The following is a 23,477-nucleotide window of genomic DNA, read 5'->3' on the forward strand; positions in this document are numbered from 1 at the left end:
GACCTTGTATACAGATGCTATAAAAACCCTGAGCTATCCTAATAAATCAGACATATTTTAGATCTCATAGATCGTGTATGTATGTCTGAGCCTCCCCGTCAACACTGGGTCAATCTTTGCTAGAGATAATTGTGACATCTGCCCCTGTGTCTAGTAAGCCAGACATGGATTTCTGTTGGCCTGATTTAAGAGAGAGAAGAGTACATTCTAGTACAGGTCTGTCAGCAGTAACCTTCTGAGCCCAATTAATGAGAATTCCCTGTTCATTTTGGGTCTGTTCCTCCATAGGTATGACTTGTGCTATTTGATCTGGATTAATCACTGTGGGTACAAAGTTAGGTTTAATTACAACAGATACAACTTTAGAATCTTGAAGACAAATAACCATGGGTAACACAGTAATACCTAATGCAGTGGCAGATTCTGTTCCTGTGATAACACATTTACCTTTAGAATTTGAGACCTGGGAAGAGGCAGAAGCCAATAACACAGTGTGATACTCTGCATGTTCTAAGGTTTGAGGATTTGAAGTTGCTAGCTCCAATTTAAAAGCACCTGTTTGAGGTTTTTGTTGGGAACTGTTTGAGAGAGGTAGACTAGATTACTGAGAAGAACCTTTTATGTCTATGTGCTGCCCTAAGCGCTGGTTATGTAGTTTCCCGCACGGTGAAGAGGGATGCATTCAATCTCTGTTGCTATTTGTTGTCGAGGGGGGGGTGGAACTGGAATGGAGAAACGGAGGCTTGTGTGCCTTCGGTGGCGAGCGGGGACGGGCGGGGGGGTTCGGTGACGTCCTCCCGTCCCTCTCAGTATCCGTAGGGAACGCGGAAGTTCTTGTCGCTGTTCCGGTGTGGCTGGAAGCTGGAAATGCCATGCTGCCTTTGTTCGACCACGCGGTTATGGTGGTCGAGGCTTGTGACTGCAAAACTGCCTGGAAAAGCTGCGGCTGCTGGTCTTGCGCCGGGTGCTGCCGAGCGGGTGGGGGGAGGTCGCTGTACGCACACCTGCTGGATTTTTTTCAGCACATTCCTCCCCCCTGAGTGTCTGTGGCAGCCACGCTGCATCCGGGACCGTGGAAAAAGGTTTAGTGTCTCTAGAGGTATGCCTGAAGCCATGCTGCTGGTCAGCTGAGGACAGCCCTCGCTCAGAAACTGTAGGACATGTTCACCTGCCCTCGGAGGGAGAGGAGGGGGGGAAGGGGTTTTGCCGAAGGTGGTTGAAACAACAGAGGCAGGCAGCGTGTCTCTCCCCCACTCTATCAGCAGCCGGGATGGCAGATTCCGGGATGGGTCAGGGGGTGTCTCGGGGCTGGCAGGGAGAGGGGTCACCGCGCTGGTTTCGATCCGCAGAGGGGGCTGTGGGGGGCCAGCGCCAAAACCACCACCCATACCAGGGACCAAGGACGCGGCACCACCACAAACAGACCATGGTGGGGGCTGCTGACGGACCCCCGTTCGCGGCTACCAGACAGTCTCTTCCACCCTCCCCGGTCTCACAAAACGGCTTCGATCACCCCCGTCTCCCAAACCCAGGGGGGGAACCATGGAAGGGGGGGTACCAGGCTGCCTTGGACAGTAGTAACTCTTTCCTTGCCAGCACCGGTGCAAGGAATATCCAATGCAGAGATGGAGTTACATTGCTGTTCAGATTTTGAAGGCGTGGAACTTTTCTCTTGCATTTCAAGTATAGCCAAAACGTGAGTCCAGGCTATGTTGGCATGAATTGCTGCTTTATCATTGGTGTTTACAGTGAACCAGATCTGTCTTCCTAATAAATTCCAATTTTTAGTCGTAAGACAGAAAGGTAATTTATATTCATTTTTAACCATAAACTTGGAAAGGTATTTTAAAGCTGTTTTGTTAGCCAATTTGCCATTGGAACTTAATATGTCTTTCAAATTCTTATAATTCTCTTTTTCAGTCTTAGAGAGGGGAATACCCATTTTCCTTTTTTTTTTTTTTAAAGGGAATATGCTGGCACTGCTCCTACCTGTAGTCGTCAGGTGGGTTGAGAAGTGTTCAACAGGTTGCTGTCCCGAAGGGTTGAGTCGTGGTGATGCAGCTAACTCTGCTAACACTTCGAACTGCTTAGCACCGGGCCGTCGTCGATGCAGAAATCGCCCCTTTCTGCGCTTGATAACTGCTCAAATCTTCACAGAAGACTTCAGTAAGTCGTAGCTTCACCACGGGCACCATTTACGATGGCTGATTTGGAGGGGGGCACCTTCAGGTCTTAGGTGTTAAACCATTCTCTGGAGGTGTAATGCTCTCCCAAACTACCCCTCAAGCACGTGGCTCTATGAGCCTGTAAGAAGGACACACAGACCACGGCTGAGGGACGAACGAAAGAGGAAGTTTATTGGGGATGGGGGTTTATATGGCTTTCAGGGGGATTGAAAAGGGACCAATTACAAGGTCAAGGTACTACAGAAAAACCCAATCAGGTAAAGAGTTAATAGCCAATAGAAAGAGGTGAACAAAGGCCAATGGGAAGACCTAAGGATATTTTCCCAGGACATTCCTGCATAAGGGTCCTTCACAGGGGGATGTCAGGAAGGAGACAGAGTGACTTTTTAAACAACATTAAAAACTTCTGTTTCTATAACATTTGAGCTGTTTTCTTCTTTTCCTTCACCAGTCCATCTCTGACAGGACTTCTTCCATCCCATATAGGATAAATCCATTGCTACAGCAATTGGCACTCACTGTTCCTCAACCTTCAACAATCCCACAGCAGAAGAGTTCTCTGAGAGGCCAGGTAGTGAATTCAACTGCTTAACCACCTCTGTCTCCACAGCAGCTCTTCCGAAAACCCATCTATGTCTCTTGGGGTCTTTGAAATACCCATTCCTAAGGTAGTCAATGCCCAGGATACATGGGGCATCTGGACCAGTCACAATGGGGTGTTTCTGCCACTCCTTCCCAGTCAAACTCACTTCAGTTTCTAACATGGTCAACTCTTTAGACCCTCCTGTCACCCCAGAAATAGAAATAGTCTCTGGTCCCACATGTCCTGAGGGCATTAACGTGCACTGAGCACCAGTGTCAACCAAAGCCTTGTATTCTTGTGGATCTGACATTCCAGGCCATCAGATCCACACAGTCCAATAGACACAGTTGTCCCGTGCCTCTACCTGGCTAGAGGCAGGACCCCTCTGATTCTGGTCTTCGTCCTGCTCGTCGCAGTTTTTCTTCTGTGAATACTGACAGGAAGTACCTTCTAGCAGGTCAGATTCCTGCCCACGGGATACCGGTACTGCACTCACTTTCACAGGCTTCCCTTTTTCTTTCTCTTTCTACTCTTGTACTCAGGCTGCTGGGGCACAGGTAGGTTTCCTGTCCCACTGTCTCATGTCTTTTCCATGGTCAGATAGGAAATACCACAGCTCGGTTCGTGAGATCTGTCTACCCTCTCTAACTGGGGGGCGTCTGGTTCTCACTGGTGCCATATGGAAACTGTTTCTCTCAATCCTCTCTTTCAGTTTCTCCTGTTGATCTTTCATCTCTGTAGTTAGGGTCTTGTGGTCATTAATCAATGTCTCTACAGTAGAAATGAGGACCTATAGTGGTGTTTCGATCATACTGTTATACAACCAGTTTATTTGTTATAGACACCACTAGCTCTCTCTTCTCCCTAGCCTGCAATGATGTCAGGTAACAGCCATGCCCAGAGAGACAGGGACTCCTCGATACCCACATCCTGGGCAATAGACCTCAAGAACCTTGCTTCGCCACCATTAAGGTTTATGGCATCACCCGTAAAGTCCCAAACTCAGATCATCCAGACCAGAATGGGCTCATTTGGGTGATGAATAACGTCCGCTCGTAAGCTCCGAATGTTGTTATACAATAAGGATTCAATGATGATTTCTGGCTCTGGGCTAGCTGCCTGTGAGGGTCCTGCTTCCCCATCATCATAAACTGGGTGGGCCAATTTGGTCTTATATTTCCTCTTTTGGATAGGGGCAACTTCCATTGACTTGTTCTGTCCCTTGGAATTGGCCTTATCCAGAGTCACCCTGGTATCAGGCATCTTGTTCCCGTGTTTTCCTGTTCCCTGCAAGTGCTGCACCATACCGAGCAGCTTCTGGTAGGCAACAGCCAAAGCCCCACATGCAGCCGCCAGCTGCCTCTCCATGGGTCTATCATGACCTCTCTCCCTCACGACTGTCGTGGGTCGAGGCGGGATCACGACATGACTTCATGATACCAACTCTTTATTACAACAGTACAACTACTCTTATACAGTTCTAGATAACACAAGTACACACACCATTGGTTTACCACTAACATAAGAACCCATGATTGGACATAGCCACACATGTCCGAACACAATAGGTCAGCATTCCTGACAGGAAACCCATTCTGTGTCACAGTCCTTACTGTCCATGGTTGACCCTCTGCCAGGTGTAGAAGTTCTATATTTGGTATTTCAGCTTACAGAGAGCCCAGAACCAGCTGGGTTCCCCCACACACAGTTCTCATTATTTTTGTAGAGTTTAGGAGTTATTCAAGAGTGAGCCTCCATGTTGTAGGAGCTGAACAACTTTCTAGGAATTTACCCATATCCTCCCATAACCCATGCCACTTGAGGTTTTACACCCCTGGGGCAGGCTTCTGGGCACATTCTCGATAATTCCTGGCCCTAACTTTGTATATTGGATATACCATAATGGCACACAAACTTGCACAAAAAGCCCAAAAAGTAAAACGCCTCTGACATCTAAGGAGGATTTAAACTTCCCGGAGGCCACTGTATTGGATTCAAAGGGAAAATGGATGAAGGGTTGGGCAAATATACCCCCCTGTGTTTCTCCATAGAGATGGGTGCCATTATCCTTAAACCCCCAGAGGAGACAGCGTAGGCTAGAGCAGTAGCGTATCCTTGAGAACATATCCCGGATGAAAATCACAGGTGATGAGTTTGCCGTGTCATAAACCCAATGCAAAAACTCAAAGGTACTTATTGTAATGAGGGTCTTCATACCCAAGCTGAAATACATCGACAGGTGGGACAGATATCTTGGCATGGTTATATGCCAGAGGAAATCAACAACCCCAAACATCATGGTACCTAGAGGTTCAAAAACATGTATAAATCACACAAGGGCAGTTAATCCTTTTCCACTTTTCCTCCCTCAGGCCCTACATTGGGCCCCAAATTATGTCTCAGTTTAATGAGACACAAGTGTTTTGCTGAGGATGAGTTATGAGGAAGACCCAAACTCCTCCCTCTAAGCAACAGTAAATCCGAAATTAAGAGGCTTCAATTGAGAATTTGTAAAAAGGAAAATAACCCTTTATTAAAAGATGTGTGTGTCATAGTTCTGATTTCAGAAAGGAATTTTTCTTTCCCTTTCCCCCTGCGTGTGTGCTCTGTGGATGAGCCATCAGGTGAACAAAAGAATCGGCCTGGCCACTAATGGTCGAGATTAGTCTCCTTGACAATGAAGGGGGAGGAGTTGGCTGGTGTGTGACTGAGAGGGGGTGGAGGCTGGGGGAAGAGCTCAGTCTCTCTGCCCTGAGGGGAGCCTGCTGCGGGCTGTAGACACTGCTGGGTTTCTTTGGTTTTTTTTTCTGTTGGAGGGGAGTTTTTGCTGCTAATCTCGGCTCATCTGTGGCTGGCTGCAGGCCCTGCTTACAACAGACCCTAATCAGCTGAAGTTTGTGAGTTTTCTTCCATTGGGAGAACTTTCTGTTTTATTGCTGTTGTTTTTCCCTCCCCTTCTTTCCCCCCCCTACCTGGCGGCAACCAAGGATCTCACAGCGCCGCCTGGTGACGGGCACTGGACATTACAAGTTCTACTCCTCCAGTGATCCAACAGCGCCACCTGGTGACTACAATAGGACACTACAAGTTCTGCACCTTCAGTAACCCAACAGTGCCACCTGGTGAACGGTACAGGACATTACAAATTTTGCACCTCCAGTGACCCGACGGCGCCCCCTGCTGACTGTGGCTGGAACTGCACCAAAGGGTGCAAAAAATTGAACTATTTAAATTTTCCTTTTGCCGGTTCATCGGTTTTGTTCTTGAAGGGGATTATCGGTGGGTATAGGAGTATTGCTTGGTCGTTTTACTTAGTTTTTTCATGTTCCTGTTAATATGATACCTTGAAGTTTTGATGTTTTAATTTTTTTTATTTTTGTAGACCTTAGAAGTAGTTATGTAGTAAATGTAGATTTTAGAGTAGCAGCATATTATCCCTTTACCCTTAACACACCAGCTCAAACCCCTGTTACCCATTCCCCTATCAATTCCCTAAATTCCATAGCCTGTTTAGTCTCTTTTTCAAGGTAGAATTGTAGAAGAACACCCTAACCCTACGGAACAAGATATAGCCATAGACCCAACAACCTTCAGGCCTAGAATTCTGGAAGGCCTCCAAGGACATTACGTGTTCTGAGGAAGATGAAGATGAAGAAGAGGGGGTCCCAAAACGCCCCCAGACCCAATTCTCAAGAGGCGTGGTGGGGGCAGAACCTGGGTGGTGACTGGACTGGATTGGGTGAAAATCATTATAAAAACTGTGGACATCTGTATTGCGGGAGCGCGGCTGGGGTATTCCAGAAAGCCTGGGGCTCATTAAAACTTTTGTATCCTTATCTTATCTCCTACCTAATTTGGCTTGGAGTCTTTTTTTCCCCACAGCCATTTAGGCAACAGTTTGGTGGCCCGTACGGGGAATCGAGACCTGTGACTCCTCTGGATCGGTATTCCGTTTTGCAGGGATTTCTTTCCTGCCGGCATATCTTGAAGAATTCCTGCTCTGATCTTGGGGGGCCCAGCTTCTCGGAACCGCACGTGGAGGAGGTAAGATAAAGAACAAAACTCCTAGAGAATTTTAATTAGCAGCTGCGGGAAGGAGTTTCCCCAGGGCTAGGGAATACGGTGAGGCTGGGAAGGGAAACTTGGACTTGGGCCCAAAGTCAGTGTTTTCCCAGTCTGTTGGCAAAGGGATTTTTGCCGGAGCGGGCAGTGGAACTGCCCGGAAAGTTTAAGTTAGGGCAGGCAGGAGGATTTCGGTTTCTTGTTGGCCAGGTGCGGCCGGAGAGGGGGGGACGCCTCCCGCTTGAAACTCTGAGTTTCTGCCTGAACCTGGTAGTGTCTGGATTAGACACAAGGTCTGCAGTGTGTGTGTGGCTGTGAGTTCTAGGTTAGATCTGTCGTTTTCCTCGTGTGCTGTTTGTTAACATGGGATGTACACAAGCTAAAGAAGAAATTCCAGAGGGAACCCCTCTTGCTTTGGTTTTACGGTATTGGGATGATTTAACTGGCCCTGTGACATCTTTAAAAAGGCGGAGGTAGTTAGACTCTCTATGGATGTTTGGCCCTATACCGGGAAAATTAGAGGAATAGCCTGGCCGAAATTTGGCTCTTTTGAGGCAAATACAGTGTTTCATCTTATGACAATCCTTCATAAGGAGGAAATGTGGTCAGAATTGCATTATGCAGAATTATTCTACCTTTTCTTAACCCGTCCGAAATTGAGAAAGGTATATAAAAAGGACAAAGTTAAAATAGAAGCAGAACACACAGAAATGGTATTAGAGGAGAAAAAGAAAAAGAAAAATCGTGCTAAGCATGATCCTGAGGAGGAAACTAATCTTGAAAGCCCTGCAAATGAAGATCTGGACCTTTTAATTCCCCCAAATATGAGAATAGGAAGCGCACCCCCCCCTTTGGCTCAGGCTGCGGGCGCAGCAGACGTAAGTCCATCAGGAGCGGGGGTAGCCCCTGGGGCGGGTCCTGCCAACTCGGCAGGGACGGCTGGATCTGCAGTGCCGGGTCCAGTTGCTTCGGGGGCCTCGGGGACAACGGGGGGACAGGTTGGGACTGCTCCGGGTGGAGAGGGGGTCCTGGGAACTGCTGTTGGTGCTCCGGGACCCGCAGGGCCGGCGCCGGCGTCGGCTGTTCCAACCGGCACGGGAGTGGCAGGAACCGGGGCAGCCTCTGCCCCGGCTGCGCTGGGAACTCTGGCACCGGCCAGACCGGCGGTAGCCCCTCCCAGAGCTGCGGAACCAGCCCCTGTCGAGGCCACAAGGCCGGTCCTGTCTGAAGCTGCGAGCTCCCTGGGTGTCGGTGATCGGGGAGCGATGGTCCCTCCCGAGGCTGTGGGGCTGATCCCGTCTGGAGCTACGAGCTCTACCAGTGTCGGGGTGGGGGCGATAGTCCCCCCCTGGCCTGCGAGGCCGTTCCTGGCCGGGGCTGCAGGCCCTTTTGGTTACGGGGGGGCGGTAGCGCCTCCCTGGACTGTGGGGCCAGTCCTGGCTGGAGCTGCGGGCTCTGCCGGTAGCGGTGGGGGGGCCGTGGCCCCCGCCGGGGCTGCTACAGACAGCGCGGGCTCAGGTGCTGTGGGAACAGAAGGCTCAGACCTCAAGGCTGCGGGAGGAGGAGTGGGGGCAGTGTCTGCAGCCTGGGTCCCTGCCCTGGCTGACATGGGACCCTCCAGCTCTGCCATGAGGGGCGGGAACGAACCCGCCCCCATCCCTTCGGCACCGCCCTATCCTACGGAGGAAAGGGGGAACCAGGGTTTAGAATTACAGTATCGGAAGAGGAGCAGATTAAAATTTACTGATACAGGCACAGAAGTTCCTAATGATATGTTCTTAATTAAATTCTGTAAAGGGGGGAGAATAAAAATTATCATCCCTAACACTAAATATATCGAGGTAGCTACCTTTTTCATACAGGAGAACCACGGAGAAATACCCGCAGAAGCTGAGAATGCTGTGACCCCTTTAATGTGGACTAACAAATACCCTGGGAAGTCCAAGCGAGCAGAACCCGTAAGCATCACACTCAAGCCAGAAACAACACCGGCTCTACTTTACCTTTCCAAGTCCTACTGACTTCCCTCACTGCTGTCAAAGTTACTGGCAAAGGACCGTGGTTTCATTACTCCAGAGTGAAGAAAGCTTCAATTCCTGGAACTATCAGCAAATCAGAACCCAACTCAGACGAAGAGGATGTTGCATAGACTGTTTCTGCTGTGCGTATTATTTGTACAGTCGGTAACTATGAATTAAGTTTGGAGCCTAATTTACATTTGGTTTTAGTAAAATGCACTTAATATTCTTTGTGAAAGTAAGTGCTGAATTTGCACTATGAATTTGGCTGCAATTCGGAATCAAACTAAAATTCTACATCAGGTGTCTCTGGACAATGTCTCACTGGGTTTGGGAGACACTCTCCACAAACTTACTTCATGGTTACCGAACTGGACCTGGATTAAACAACTGTTTCTATTGGTAACGTACATAGTTAGTGTTTGTGTAATAGCTTATTGCATGAACCAATGTTGTAGATGTTACTCATCTTTTTGGAAAGTGATTAGAAGTAAGTAGTAGAGATTGGACAAAATTTTTGAGTTTTGTCCAGTCTCTAAAGGGGGGACTGATACCTTGAAGTTTTGATGTTTTAATTTTTTTTATTTTTGTAAACCTTAGAAGTAGTTATGTAGTAAATGTAGATTTTAGAGTAGCAGCATATTATCCCTTTACCCTTAACACACCAGCTCAAACCCCTGTTACCCATTCCCCTATCAATTCCCTAAATTCCATAGCCTGTTTAGTCTCTTTTTCAAGGTAGAATTGTAGAAGAACACCCTAACCCTATGGAACAAGATACAGCCATAGACCCAACAACCTTCAGGCCTAGAATTCTGGAAGGCCTCCAAGGACATTACGTGCTCTGAGGAAGATGAAGATGAAGAAGAGGGGGTCCCAAAACGCCCCCAGACCCAATTCTCAAGAGGCGTGGTGGGGGCAGAACCTGGGTGGTGGCTGGACTGGATTGGGTGAAAATCATTATAAAAACTGTGGACATCTGTATTGCGGGAGCGCGCACTGGGGGTATTCCAGAAAGCCTGGGGGCTCATTAAAACTTTTGTATCCTTATCTTATCTCCTACCTAATTTGGCTTGGAGTCTTTTTTTCCCCACAGCCATTTAGGCAACAATACACACATACCTTTTAATAAAGGGCTGTTATTTTTTTGTTTTTCCTTTTCCATAATTTGTTTTCCTTCAGTCGGAGCCTCTTAATTTTGGATTTATAATTGCTTAGAAAAAGAAGTTTGGGTCTTTTCCTCCTAATTCATCCTCAGCAAAAGACCCTTGTCCCATTTAAACTGGGACAATGTGTATTGACAGAACAACAAAAGAACACAACTAAAACAACCAAAAATAATCCTAGACCCAAAAATAATCCCCTAAAAAAAAAAAAAGGTAAACAGTTGAGTTTGTGCCCTTTGGAGCAATTCTAACCACAGTCAGCAGGGGGGGCTGTTTGATCACTGGTGGTAAACACGGCTGGGGACCCCTGGATGTGCTGGAGAAGCCAAAAATGGAGGTCTTCCCTCCCCCTCACCCCTGCTGACTGTGGTTGGAATTGCACCAAAGGGTGCAAAATTGAACTGTTTACTTTTCCTTTTGCCGGTTTATTGGTTTGTTTTGAAGGGGATTATTTGTGGGTATAGGAGTATTGCTTGGTTGTTTTACTTGGTTTTTTTTCGTGTTTCTGTTAATACACACATACCTTTTAATAAAGGGCTGTTATTTTTCCTTTTCCATAATTTGTTTTCCTTCAGTTGGAGCCTCTTAATTTCGGATTTATAATTTCTTAGAGGAAGTAGTTTGGGTTTTTTCTCATAACTCATCCTCAGCAAAAGACCCTTGTCTCATTTAAACTGGGACACTGTGAGAATTAATTAATTAAGTGAATCTCCCAGTTCTTATCTCTACTCAGGAATTCTCTGACTATTTTTTTTCCCTCAACTTTGAAAAGAGCAGAGGGGACAGGAGGGGGGAAAAATGGTTTTCAGTAAGTGTTTAAAATCCAGACAGGGTAAAATCCACAACATTTTTGGTGGAGAATGCAGGCAGAGACTGCCAAGAGGGGCAGGGGACGTATCAGACCACGACAATTAAATGGTGCCCCGTGTGAGGACCAGCCATAAAGATTTTGAGATAAGAGAGAGGTCTGCAGACAAAATAGACTGACCCATTTTAAGAATGTGTGCTGTAGTTGTGGTAAAACCACAAAAATAGAATTAAGTATTATTGTTTTAATTTTTAGTGGAGAGATTTTCAATATATTTTTTAATTGAAAGTTATATGTTAATTGTAGAGTTTAAAATGTCTTAAAAATGTAATTCGCAGAGGCAAAGGGGGGAATTGTCTTGGGTTTGCTGACCAGCCCCCCTGGGGTTGAAAATAGTTTTTCCAGGTAGATTTCCAGAGCAAGACCAATCAAAAGGTTTAGTAATGCCTCTGCCAATTACATATTTAAGAAAATGGAAGAGAAACTGTGGGGACAGAACATATAAGAGCCACAAGGAACAAGAAAAAATGGGAGAACTAACGTACGCGCAGGCCGTGTTGGGCCTGGGCTTGTGGCCTCCACCCCGGGCCAAGTCTGACATGGGCAAGGGGGGCCAGGCCTCCTTCTCTCCTGTAACAGAGTAGAGAAAAAACTCTATTGAAAAGTTTTCTGGATGAGACATGCTGCAGAAGGAATTCCAGGCAGAGAGATAGCACAGACTCCAAGGTCAAAGCTTGCAACCAGAGGAGAGAGAAGAGAGGCCTGAGGCAGGGGGGCTCCTTCTCTTCCCTCTCTCTCTCTTCTGCAAGGAAAAGACAGAAAAGTAAAAACCCCTGCTGTCTGTGGAAGATTACTGAGTGAGGAGACCCCCTGCAGCTCATGAAGGAATCTGTGCTGAAGCAGGTGAATGCATGTGAGTGCACGAGAAGGCTGTGACCCTATAAAAACCTAAGATGAAACAGAGTCCTGTTGGAGACCTGTGACCCATGGAGAGAATGACCTATACTGGAGCAAGTCATCCTGGGTAAGACTTATGAACCCAGTGAGGGATCCATGCTGGTGCAACTGAATTTGTGACCCTAAGGGACAGCAGAGTGTTCCAGGGAGGGTTTGGAGGGATGCCGAAAAGGAAACTAAAACAACGTTGAAAACTCAAAAAAACCAATATTTATTACGAAGAAGTGGCCAACAAAATGAGAAACTGAGAGACAGGAAAGGAGAGGAGGGAAATAAGCCCTCAGTAAAACCCCCACTCACACAGGTGTGTTCTATGAGGTTATGTCATGGTTTTGTTGGTTCTTAGAAACTAAGTAGGAATTTTTCCCTTCCTCCTGCCCACTGCGTGCAGGACTGTTAGGTGGGCAGTTAAGGAGTACAAAAGAAGCTGCCTTCTAGTTAATGACTCAGAATCTCATCTCCTGGGAAACGGGGCTGAGGAACTTCTTTCTTACTTTGTTTTCTCTTGTCTCCTAGGAAACAGGGGGGGAGGAGTTCGGACTGGCTGCTAAAACTGGAACAAGGTCAGAGTGGAAGCTCTTTGGGTTTTGTTCTCAGCCTGATTTACCAGCGGTGGATTCTGTTTGGAGTTTTCATCAGAGAGGAACTGTTTTGGGAGTTCTTTTTTTTTTTTTTTCTTTTCCCCATTCCCATTTGTTTCTTTCTTAGCAGTGGTCCTTGAGCACATCAAAGGGAGAAGGGAAACTATACCGCAAGATTTGACCAGAAGAAAGAGTGAGTTTTTTCCCATTGGGGAGGATTTTTTTTGTGTTGTTTCTCTCTCTACTCTCCTTTCCCAGTGTGTGTATGGGGGAGGGAAACCCCATTTTCAGTTTCCCCAACACACCCTGGAGGGTGTTACCCCCACGTGGCAACGACCAGTGATTCCACAGCACCCCCTGCTGACCAGCATGAAGAACTTCAGGCTCTGCATCTCCAGTGATCCAACGGTGCTCCCTGTTGGCTGTGGTTAGAATTGCACCAAAGGGAGAAAACTGAACTGTTTACTTTTTTCTTTGCTTGTTTATTGGTATGTTTTGAAGGGGATTATTTGTGGGTATAGGAGTATTGTTTGGTTGTTTTATTTGTTTTCTTTTGTTGTTTTTACCAATACACATATATCTTTAAATAAAGGGATGTTATTTTTCCTTTTTCCACAATTTTTTTTCCCCTCTATTGGAGCCTCTTAATTTCGGATTTACAATTGCTTAGAGGGAGGAGTTTGGGTCTTCCTCATAACTCATCCTCAGCAAAACACCTGTGTCTCATTTTAAACTGGTGTCTCATTTTAAACTGAGACAGGTTGTCTTACCGACCCCAGAATGACTAGAATTCCCCATAGCAGAGGATGCATCCTTGGAGTGTCAACAGGCTCACAAGATAGCGTGAGTCCCCTCATAAGACAACGTTGTCCTCCATGTGAAGCTTGAGAACACCGAGCACAAGCCACCTGCGTTTTTATCCAACTTCCTGGTGACATCTACCTGGACTGGTGTGGTCAGCACCGCCCAGCTAGAGGCCTTAGGTTCCGCCCCCCCGTTATGTAAGTGGTACCCTTTTTGCTCACGAGCATGTACACTTGGAGGGGTCTTCCCTAAATGAATCTGGGGGGTTACTTCATCACTCTCCTCTTCACTTTCTCCTTCAAATGCCCTTGGAGGGTCATCAACCAATAGTGAGATACCAATTAATTTTAGTTTAGCAAAGTGCTGCCTTCAAAGACGAAGTACTTGTTTATCAGGGCCTGTTTTCCCACAGCTTGGCAGGAAAAGAACAAACTCTCACAGGTGTCTGGGTCAAACACAGACCAACAGTAGTAGTGTCTAATTAAGCACGAATACACAGAGAATGGAAGAACTGTTGCCCAAAGGAGGACTCACACTAGAGAGGTCCATCAAGGACTGTCTCTCCTGAGGAGGGACCCCACAAGAAGCAGGGGTGGACTCAAAAGCCATTATGCCCTGTAACTGTGGTGAAGACCATGGTAAGGCAAGTGTCCCCTTGCAGTCCATGGAGGACTCCACAAGGCCCAGGAAACTCCCAGCCTATGGTCTTAGCCCAGGAGGGGGATAGGCCCAGCCCTGAGGTCGACATAGAAGAGAGAGAGGGGATTTCCATGTAAGAGAAAAACCTCTGGACGCATTTCCACAGTACAGTTGGAAAAATCCTCTGTGCAAGAAAACCCAACTAAACATGAATCACATGTGGCAAATGAATATTCAGTGGAGAATTCATTAAGAACAAAACCTGTAGAATATTAAAAATTTGTAGTTAGAGTCTTCCTAAAAAAATCTCATAAGATTTATTGCATTTTCTTTTGGTAAACATACATTCCAGAGCTCAACATTTTTTCTCCTTTCTTGATTCCAGATTTAGATAGTAAATAGTTGTTTCACCTGACCTTTATTCTGCCCAACCAGCAGCATCTTCCGTCTACTCATTCATCCATAAAATGTGTAGGTAGCAAAGCCAACCTATCTTCTGTCCCTATCTACAGAAGTGGTTTCAGCATAACATATTAATATCTGGTGAATAAAAATAAAGGCAAGAAACAGCTACAGGACAGACAGTCCTGCCATCTGTCAGATGGCTACAACCAAGCCTTCACAAAGCCTTTCACAAAGATTAGTAATGTGTATGAATTATCTAAAAATAAACCTACCATCTGTACAAGAAACCAACACAGGTTTGTTCTTGGAAGAGAGATCCTTAGATAGCTATAATGCTTAAAAACAAGCTTATTCATCATATGAATTTCCAAAATGATTTCTTGAACATTCTAAACAGCAACTTTTCCCCTTTAATCACAAGTTCAGGATTTAATTTCCTATACAAATTTTGATCATAACTCTTTTCGAGTTCCTTTCATGCATAAAAATAGGCAAAGTATTTTGTTTTCCATAAGTCTTTCACTGAATCCTGCTGGCTTTTCCCCTTCACCCACAGTATTTATGAAGTAACTTCTTGTACAATGATGAGTTCCACTGCATTCGGAAAAGTCTTTAGTAAAGATACTGTTTGTCCATGATCAATATTGATGAAACTATATCCATTAACCTAAACATTTTAAAATTGAAAATGACTCTCATATTTCATGTCATTTTAAGCTTGAACTGTTTAAAATAATCAAGTTTTATATGAATGCAGACAATAAAACACTGAAAATTTGCAGATTGCATTGTTGATGTGAGTTGAACATGCACCTGTACACTACAAGTAATTAAACTTTTGTGTTAACCTTGGAAGAATTTTGCTCCAAAGTTATTAAATATATTTGCAAATAAAAAAGAGAAAACTGAACTTTAGCCATTAACATCAGAAATTGAATTAATCAACCTTAATACATCCATGCCAAAAAAAGAAAATACAGTACAAATTATACATCCCAGTTTAAATATCAGAAATGGCATTTGTGATAAATTAAAACTATTGAAACCTTTAACAAGAAAACATTCTAGGTACTTTGAGCCATTTTAGTAGGACCTTACTCCCCTTTCCAGCACTCCAATTTTTTCCCATGCTTTGGGTGTTCTCCTCTGCGTTCCTCTGTATCCTCAAAAATCCAGTACCTTTAAATCCTTATGAAGTCTGTATATAGAACTCTCACCTTTCATGTGATGGGTTGATTTAACAAGAAGGAGAGTGTTTTATTGTTCAGCAATAAATTCAGACATTTTAAACAAGCAATCTGGTAGGAACTGATCCAACTTACCACAAGACCTGCTACTGTAGCTTGAGAGTTGAGACAGTAGTAACAGAAAGTAGAAAAGAGGGGTTTTTTGTTACTAATATTGTAACCATTATATTGTGACACACTAATTCCACACCGGCAGCAGTCTACCCCTTTGTGGAACACAGTTCAGACTGGATGCAATAAAAATTCCCATCCCCCTACCATGTCTAACAGTGGACCAGGTTGCTCTGAGAGGTTATGCCGTCTTTGTCCTTGGAAGTTTTCTAAAACCTTCTGTCTCAGTTTACTGAGACTGAAGTGTTTTGCTAAGGAGGATGTTATGAGGAAGACTCAAACTCCTCCCTCTAAGTAATTGTAAATCCGAAATTAAGAGTCTCCAATTGAGGAAGTATGGAGAAAGAAAAAAAACAACCCTTTATTAAAGGATATATGTGTATTGGCAGAAAAACAAAAGAACACAAAACCAACTAAACAGTAATCCTGTACCCAAAGTCCCCTCCAAGAATAAACAGCTCAGGACTTTCTGTCCTTTGGCACAATTCTAGTCAGGATCAGGAGGGGGCGCTGTTGGATCACTGGAGGCGCAGAGCCTGCAGTTTTTTTGATGGTTGGCAGGGGGCACTGTTGGATCTCTAGTGGTCATCGCTTGGGGGCCCTGGTGGGCAGTAGAAACTACAAATGGAGATGTCCTCCCCCCACCGAGAAGGGGAAAAGGGGAAGAAAAGGGCTCTTCCCAAAGGTTCCTTTGCAGAAGAGTCAAGTCTCTCTGATGAAATCTGAACAAGTCCAGGTTGGGGGCAGAACAGGGCACAGGGGAACAGAGGCGAACTGGGACCAGAAGCAACCAACTGACTCGGCCAAAAACTAAGCGAACTCGGAGTCTTTCCACACACACACCCTCCCTGAGTCAGGGCAAAAGTGGAGTGACTGCTGTTTTCCAAGGAGAGAGACAAAAAATTTTACCTCCCCCTGGTTGTGACCAGTTCTTCTGTGTGTGTCAATCACCCTAGGCAAACCACCCTCCCCCTCCCTCGTTCAACATCTTCCTTTTACAGTGATGCAGGGGAAAGAAAAAAATTCCCAGTTCATTTTTTTTTAGAACAAGTAAACCTATGACACCTTCCTGGATAAATCCCTAAGTAACCTGTTCCCATCTACTAGCTGACCCTGTTGTGAGCAGGAGGTTGGGTGTGAGACCTTTTGAGATCACCCCCAGCTTGAATTTTCCAAGGACTCTAAGCAACAATATGTCATTCTTGGAACAGGCTTGAACTTGGCAAACACAAGCAAGCCTTAGTGACCTACAAAAGACAGGGAAAACATGGCTATGGTTCAACTTCTCATGGCGTATTACTGCAAATTCACATTCCATCTGGGTAGTAAAATCCTGCAGAATGACAGATTTATCCAGTTTAAACTGTTACTGCTTCCAGTTGTGCATCCCACCTTTCTCCATAAGCTACAGCTCCTTATAGAGAATGTTGCAAAATCAAGCATAGAAAAGTAATTTTGGGAGAGATGATAGTCAAAACCTGCAGATGTCTAAGTGGCAGTCAGACAGTAGGACTATTGTTACACTGTCACTGGGACTATCACAAGTATGAACAACATACTGGTACACAAAAAAAAAATAATTAGTTATGAGAAAACAATCTTCAATTGTCTAAGTATGGAAATGCAACTTCTTCAGCTCTTTTTCAAACTATGACTTTCTCATTAAACAAAAAGTAAAATCCGAGCAGAGTACCAGCATGGCAAAAGAAAACTTCATTCCTTAATTGAATGTTGGAGAGTTCCCCAACTTCCTTAAATTTGTCTACATTGGTAAGAGAACTAGGACTTAAGGCCAGTTTTCTCTTGCCTTAATGAGGAAGAACAAGTACAGAACTATTTGCCATGCTCAAAAACAAACTCGTTGGAACAACGAGTGTGTTCTTTTGGTTTGTTTTTTTTTCTGTCTGCTTGTTGTCTTTTTGTTTCATTGGAAAAATTAGACTATGTGTTCACTTTGGCTTTGTTTTAGAAAGCACAAGGTTGTGGCTTAATTAATAGTGGTGGTTTTTTAGTTTTTTTAGGTTTTTTTGCTTTGATTTGGTTGTTTCTTTTAGAAAACAGAAATGCAGCAGAATTGACTCTATAAGCATTCTCAAACTAGTAATGTGGTGAATAATTAATAATTTTTAACAAGCTCTTCAACTTTTAAGGGTGGCTACAACACTGTTCCAAAGGCCTTTTAGACTGTTTCCCTAAGAAAGGAAGACTTATTGTCCCAGTTTAAATGAGACACAGGTGTTTTGCTGAGGATGAGTTAGGAGAAAAGACCCAAACTCCTCCCTCTAAGCAATTATAAATCCAAAATTAAGAAACTCCGACTGAAGGAAAAAAAAAATATGGAAAAGGAAAAATATCAGCCCTTTATTAAAAGGTATGTGTGTATTGGTAGAAACAACAAAAAAAAACCAAGTAAAACAACCAAACAATACTCCTATACCCACAGATAATCCCCTTCAAAACAAACCAATAAACAAACAAAGAAGAAAAAGTAAACAGTTCAGCTTTCTCCCTTTGGTGCAATTCTAACCACAGTCAACGGGGGGGCCGTTGGGTCACTGGAAAGGCAGAGTTTGTAGTTTCCTGTCCCAGTCACCAGGTGACGCTGTTGGATCACTGGAGATGCAGAACCTGCAGTTCTCCATGCTGGCCAGCAGGGGACGCTGTGGAATCACTGGTCATTACCATGTGAGGGTAACACCCTCAGGGGTGTATTGGAGAAACCAAAAAAAAAAGGGGTTCCCTCCCCTTCCCACATACTGGGAAAGGGGAGAGGGGGAAGAGAAACAACAACAAAAAGAAAGTCCTCTCCAATGGGAAAAAAAAACCCAACAGACTTACTCTGTTCAACTGGTCAAAATCGTACAACACAGTCCTCTCTCTCCCCCTGATGTGCACAAGGACCACCGCCAGGGAAAAAAAAACAAACGGGAGGGGGGAAGGGGAAAAACCTCCAGAAAAACAACTCCTCTCTGATGAAAAATCCAAGCAGGATCCGTAGATGGCAAGTAGGTCGAGAACAAGCGGACACCACACCGAGCCTACACCCCAACCTTGTTCCAGCCTCCTCAGCAAGCCCCCAAAACTCCTTCCCCCATTTCCCAGGAGACGCGAGAAAAAAAGTAAAGATGAGCTCCTCATCCCCCCGTTTCTTAGGAGATGAGATTCTCAGCAATTAACTAGATAACCACTTCTCTTGTGTCCCTTAAGTGCCCACTTAATAGCTCTGCACTCAGTGGGCAGGGGGAAGGGAAATATTCCTACTTAGTTTCTAAGAACCAGCAAAACCATGACACTTATATAATCCCTTTTTCCATTTCCTTAACCCCTTTCAAAATAACTTATGAGTCCATCAGACAAATTTGATACAATAAAGATCTGAAAAGTAATGATTATCTACATAAAAGAACTGTACAGCTGCATCCCAGAAACCATGGCTCCTGAATCAATCTACTTGGCTTGCCTGCAGCAGAGGGGGCAGTAAAGGAGGTACATGCTGTGACCAGACAGATATCAACCAGCCAAGAGGTAACTTCTGTCAGCGCTTGCGCATGTTTAGCCTGTCAGATGTGGGAGACACAGCAAAGACTGGCACGAACTGCAGGATGGAGTGGGATGTAAGAGTTGCAACTGGGGAAAAGGGTTGTCAGGGGCAATTACCGGTGTTCAGACAACACATTATTCAGAAAACTGCATGTGAATAACCAGAAGTTAAATAACTGAATGATAGTAAAGTCTAAATGAAAAAGCTGACGTTCCCTCTTGAATGCCAACGTAAGGTCTATGTTTTATCTTTAAAAGTGTGAAAAATGTCCAGAATTTGAAAAACTATGCAACTGATTAATACTTCATCCTTTGTCACCTATCATAATGTTAGGTGGAAGAAAACTAAAAGCATGATCCCAAATGTATTGAGTCTGGTTGATGATACCTTTGAACTTCTTGGATTTTTTAGCTTTTTATAGATTTTAGAAGTAGTTGTGTAGCAAATGTAGATTTTAATGTCAGCCTTAGCATAATAGTTTACACATACCCAACCCTATTACCCCATTTCCTTTAGCATGTTTAGACTTCTTTTCAAGGTAGAATTGTAGAAAACACCTCTGTTTAAGAACATCGCACCCTAGACCTGGACAACAAGACACCATGACAGACAAAGTAATCTTCAAAACCCAGAACTTTGGGGAGCTCCAAGGACTGTACGTGCTATGAAGAAGATGAAGATGAGGAAGAAGGGGTCCCAATGACCACAGACCAAATTCCCAAAGGGGGCAGAACTGGGAGGATATTGGGGGTGGATAGTTCTGGGATTGGATACGTCGTACTATAAAATTGCAGAACCACTGCCTGGGTGCATGCGCATTGTGTGTATTTCCATGGGCCTGAGGGCCTAATTAAAGGACCTGTTCTTCTTATCTTATATACTAAATTGGCCTGGATTTTTTTTCTCTGTAATCTCTTGAGGTGTCACTGAGTTGGAGTTCATTTCCCCATAGCAGCCCTCACCATACTGTGGTTTGCATTGGTAGTTAGAAGGGTGTTGATAACACACCAGTGTTTTGGTTACTGCTGAGCAGTGCTGGCACAACATCAAGGCTGTTTCTCCATAATTCTAGCCCCGTTGGAAGGTTGGAGGTGGGCAAAATCTTGGGGGGTTACATAACCAGGGTAACTGACTCAAGTTAATCAAAGGTATATTCCATACCATATGGCGGCAGTTCAGATATAAAAGCTAAGAGAAAGAAGGAGGAAGTGGGGGCATTTGTTATTTATGATTTTTGCTCTCTGGAGCAACCACTACATGGGCTGAAGCCCTGCTTCCTAGGAAGTGGTCAGACATTGCTTGCAACCTCTACTTTTGCTGTAGTAAACTGCTTTCATCTCAACCCATGAAAGTTTTTTTCCATCTTATTTTCTCCCTCTGTTCTGCTGAGGATGGGAGCGATAGGATGGCTTGGTGGGCACCTGGTTTTCAGCCAAGGTCAAACCACCACACCAGAATATAAGAATGTTTCTGAAAAGGATACCGGCAATCTATAAAAAAAATAAATATTCTAAGAAATGCTCTAAGAAAAGTTGTAGACTAAAAATGAACTAGTATGTTACACAAGTTAGTTAGTTACATTACTACAGTATCTGAATTATTTTATCTCCAGGCTGCAACAACTTAGATGCTTGTCCTTCTGGTAGCATTCTGGTTACAAATACACCCTTGAAAAACAGGTGGTGTAAGAATTGATATGCATGCAGGTAAATCCAGATACCAAACCATGGCTAAAGTATTAAGGAAAAGTTTATTCTGAAGTCAGAAACCCTAAATACACTGCTGAAATCCCACAACAGGCGAAAAAGCAGCCCAGGAAACCCATTCTGGTGCTTTTATAACACCTTTCTCATGCGCATAACTTCAAGGTTGTATTCTCCCCTGTCCTTTTATGGGCTCTCTCTCTCCCAGCAGGGACCTCACAGCTTGTCTGTGAGAAGGTGTTATCTCTACCCAGGAATCCTACTTATCAAAACAGACAGGCAGAGAAATAGGTAGTGTTATTCATGGGAAAGAATTTTCTCCCACACTGGGTTTTTCCTAGGCCTAGTTTTCCTGGCAGATGCACATGTCAAGATGAATTATCAACCACCAGAAATAAACCTGTAGGCTAAAACATGTTTTCTTTTCAGAGGCTTCCTAATTGTAAACTCCATAATTCACTATCTCAAATCTGTTACCTCATATAAAGAACAGTTCAAGAAACACTCAGCCAGAACAATCCTCTGTGTTTTCAATAATTTCTCCTCAATTTTCTCCCATCAAGCCCTGGAATTTAGTGGTTTTGGAGATATACATATTTTTTAATTTTGTAAAAACTAGAAAAAATTAATCAGAATTATTTTAAGGTACATTAGTATAAAATATTCACATAATCTTCAGATCTGAATGGAATTCCTCTACCACCAACTCCTCCTGATATACTAAATCCAAGTTCTGGATCCTTGTCAATTCTGACTATAATCTAAAGAGTTTCAACCAAAGTTGGAGCTAGTTTAAAATTTGCATCCATAATGCAATTATTGTTAACAAATTCCTCTGAACAAAAGACTTGAAAAAGAAAAATAATTTTAAAAACTCCATTTATCACAATATTAATTCAGAACAAGATTTCAATACAACAGCATCTTGTATCATTGTACACGAGTTTTACTCCAATATCGCTATGATTATAATCACAGTAGTCAATGTATGCTTGTCCCAGTTTAATGAGACACAAGTATTTTGCTGAGGGTGAGATATGAGGAAGACCCAAATTCCTCCCTCTAAGCAATTGTAAATCCAAAATTAAGAGACTCCAATTGAGAAAGTGTGGAAAAAGGAAAAAATAACAGCCCTTTATTAGAAGATATATGTATATTGGTAGAACAACAAAAGAACACAAATAAAACAACCAAACAATAATCCTAAACCCAAAAATAATCCCCTTCAAAACAAACAAACAAAAAGTAAACAGTTCAGTTTGCGCCCATTGGCACAATTCTAAACACAGTCAACAGGGGGCGCTGTTGGATCACTGGTGGTCACCATGGGGGGGCCCGGGTGTGCTGGAGAAGCCAAAAATGGAGGTCTTCCCTCCCCCTCACAGGGAAAGGGGAAAACTGAGGGAAAGAAAGAAAAGTTCTTCCCAATAGGAACTCACTGTCTGCGACTGGAATGCGTGGTGTGGTTTCCCCTCTCCCTTGATGTGCATGAGAACCCCTGTCAAAAAAAACCACAGGAATGGAGGAGAGGAAGAAGGTGACCTCCTTCCCGAACAGTTCCTCTCCAATGAAAATCCAAGCAGATTCCAGGGCCAGGAGAGGAAAAAAAAGAAAAAACCAAAACCTTCCAGGCAGTCAGACTGAGAACAAAACCACTTCGGAGCTCCTGCCACCCAGACCTTGCCCCAACTCAGGCAACAACAAAGTAAATACCATTTCCCAGGAGAAGAAAAAAGTTAAAAAACCCCACAACTCCTCACTCCTCCCCACAGACTCCCAGGGCCATCAATCTGGAATGTGGACCTACCGGTCAATTCTTTTGTTTTGGTCAATCACCCAAGGCAGAACCAATCTACCCATTCAACATCCCTCTTTCACAGTGGGCAGGGGGAAGGGAAAATTCCTGCTTAGTTTCCCAAAACAAGCAAAACCATGACAATGCTTTAAATGCAGAGATATTTAAATATTGCATAAATTATTTTAATGCCCCAAGAAAGTATATGTTCATATGAAAGAACTTGTTCTTCCTATTTCTTTGCTACTCATAGTTGAATTTTAAAAATCAAACGTAGTTCCCACTTTTACAAGTTTTAGCATTTTGGGTTTCAGGAGGAATACCAGAAGAGCATTCTGGGAAACAAAGTCTCCAGGACTCTGGTGCACATGTGCAGGTCAAGTGCCTTATTGGGATTGGTTGTTAAGGTCACATGTGACTTGTCACTGTTTGAACCCCATATATAGACCCTTGTCTCATTTGAATAAACGGATTCAGTTACTAGCTAACCTGGTGTCTGGGTCTGTAACTTATGATATATTAATATTTAATACATTAGGTTCTATGCAGCCAACACAGTTTCCCCTTTCTCTTGACAAGAGAAGAGTTGACTAGAAAACCTATTTTACACAAAAAGTGGATGTCCTCATTCTAGCACAGAATGAAAACATAGTATTTTCACAAAAAACCAAAACAATACAGAGGAAACATCCTATGTCCAAGAACAGACAGAAAGTTACCCGTAATGAAAGATCAACTAAATTCTATAAGAATTTCTTACCCACATCTATCTATCATAAATAAACCCAATAATTATTATGCATGCATCAGATGCTTACACTTTTTTTTAATCCTGGTTTTTGTTTAGGGTTACACACTTCTATATTTGCAG

At 44.0% G+C, this 23,477-nt stretch overlaps 1 long non-coding RNA gene across 1 annotated transcript; it reads left to right on the forward strand.

The window, feature by feature from the left end:
• The first annotated feature begins 859 nt into the window (after positions 1 to 859).
• On the forward strand, positions 860 to 6,177 carry LOC126652259 (uncharacterized). The gene is made up of 3 exons (XR_007631916.1): positions 860 to 1,099; positions 1,966 to 2,166; positions 5,757 to 6,177. It is a non-coding gene; the product is annotated as an uncharacterized LOC126652259 (long non-coding RNA).
• The last annotated feature ends 17,300 nt before the right edge of the window (positions 6,178 to 23,477 follow it).

The sequence above is a fragment of the Myiozetetes cayanensis genome, unplaced genomic scaffold (assembly GCF_022539395.1).
Source record: "Myiozetetes cayanensis isolate MyiCay16 unplaced genomic scaffold, myiCay2020 scf73, whole genome shotgun sequence".
In the NCBI taxonomy this organism is placed as follows: domain Eukaryota; kingdom Metazoa; phylum Chordata; class Aves; order Passeriformes; family Tyrannidae; genus Myiozetetes; species Myiozetetes cayanensis.